Consider the following 2,309-nt stretch of genomic DNA (forward strand, 5'->3'; position numbering starts at 1 on the left):
CGCCCATCAACAGAAATAAACGGATGCGCGCCAAGGCGCTAATAGCTCACAGCTTCATCTGTATACACTCCCCCGCCATGGTCTGTTTTCCACCAGAGCCTTCGACGATGTTTCCCTGCAAAGGAGGCACCTCCGGGGAAGTGGAGGCCTGAGCAGCCAGGCTGGAGCTGTGTCAGGGACAGTGGGCCCCCGCAGCCCCCAAAGCCTTCCTCACAGCAGCTGATGGGCCACAGAACGAACAGCAGCTCCCCAGAAAAAGACACAGTCATTTGGCTCTGTCACCCCACCTCTCAGCCACATATCCCAGTCCCCACTGCCACAGGGCCACTGGGCACACCATCTGCCTCCAAAAAAAGGAAAAATGACTGGAGGGAGGATGCCAGTATTTCTCCACGTTCAGGGGATGGTATCCATATTCTTATGAAAATGAACGCTTGGCTTTCATGGACGCTCATGAAGAACAGTCTGGGTGTAGGTGTCCCTGGGTTTAGGGAGGACTGAGGTAGGCACCCCATTCCTCAATGCATGGAGAGGCAGCTGGGAAGGGCGGGCATTCGTTCAAAGCCCATCCTGTCTCTGCACTGAGCTGGGTGGTCTGGTCTCAGGGCCCCCAGCACCCACCCTCCTGTGCTCCCATCGGGGCTCCCGAGGGTGTGGGCCCGGAATCACTCAAGAGCGAAGGGGTTCCTACCTTGTGTGAAAAGCCTGACTTAGAGTTGCTATAAAAAGGAGCAGAAAGAACAGCTGTGCCTCGTCGTCAGTGTTCGAGTTCCCTGCATCCTGTCACACTCATCTTGCAAGTTCTACTCATTTTCACATTTTCCCCGGTCACTTCCTCCCTCCAACGTGAATTACTTAAAATAAGGATGCCACTCCAGAATGAAGACTGCACCCCGAGGAGCCTCGGGTGACTGCTCCCCCCACCGCCATCCCCACAGACTCTGCAGCCAGAGGTGGCGCTGAGGGCGGAGCCTGGGGACCGCCTCCCACTGTAGAGGGTGGGATGACCATGGGAACTTCGCTAAGCACCAGTTGGTTAGCAGAGCAAGAGGCCTGGGAACAGCACCGGACCAGAGGTAGGACCTGGGTTCTGGTCCAATATATGCTGTCAGAGTGCTCGCCTCCTCCGGGTCTGATTCCTCGTCTGTAAAACAAGGGTGTGTGAGAGCCCCTCCTGGGTGGGGTCCAGGCCTGGAGCCTCAACGCTCAGTCCTGCCTCCCAAGTCTCCCTCCTCTCCATCCCTCCCCAGTTAGTTAGGCTTGCCAGTGGCTTTGTTAGCTGGAAATTTATGCCAGGCTGGTCGAATGTAGTAGACTCAGACTGTTCCCCCAGTCTCCCGTCAGCCCCTACAGTCCGTTCTGCACCCCACCACCAGCCTTCTCAACGCTGGTCTCACTGTCTAATGGGTCAGTCACGCTCCACTGCATTCAACTCCTCGGCAAGGATTATCACCGTCTCACTCCACCTCTTTCCATGGCTCTCAACTTCACTCACAAATATTTATTGAGCACCTGCTATGTGCCAAGGAGCTCAGAATACAGAAATAAGCCTTCAAGACTCGGTTTAATTGTGCCCCCCCCCACTCCCCCAAAAAGCTTTCCCTCCCTCCACCCCCTCATGCTCACCTGCGGGGTGAGCTCATCACCTACTCCTACATGTGCAAGTTGCTAGACCCGACCAGATTGTGACAATGCTGAGACCAGCAACCTTCCTCTCCTTTATGGCTAAACCAGGGAAGTTCCGTTCCGTTAATGTCTGCTCAGTGTGATGGTTAACTTTGTGTCGATTTGGCTAAGCCACAGCACCCAGATATTTAGTCAAACGCTATTCAAGATGTTTCCATGGAGGGATTTTTAAAGACGAGATTCACATTTGAATCAGTAGGCTCTGAATAATGCAGACTACTCTTCATACTGAGGGTCGGCCTCACCCCATCCCTCACCCAATCAGTTGAAGGAGCTAAGGTAATGTCAATTGCAGTGGCTGCGAAGAACTGCTGCCTTTTCTAGCAGATTACGAGGCGGCAGCATGGTAAGTACATGAGTCAGTGATTTTCAGACTCTCCTTCAAAACCACAGGTCTCCAGCGCCCACCACCTTTCACCTGGGCCGCTCCCCTTCGTCTACGTACAAGGTTTCATTTGAAAGGACAAGTTTCACCAGAGATGAAGAAAAGAGAATAGGGCCAGGGGCAAGGGCAGAGAGGATTTGCAAACCGTGGGCATGAAAAATTAAGTCCAGGCTAGATAAACGTGTGACTCCGATTAAACCTTCTTCTCCAACTCTGAGAAGGCAGCACAATCCGAGGG

Source organism: Myotis davidii, unplaced genomic scaffold (genome assembly GCF_000327345.1).
Source record: "Myotis davidii unplaced genomic scaffold, ASM32734v1 scaffold815, whole genome shotgun sequence".
Classification (NCBI taxonomy): Eukaryota; Metazoa; Chordata; class Mammalia; order Chiroptera; family Vespertilionidae; genus Myotis; species Myotis davidii.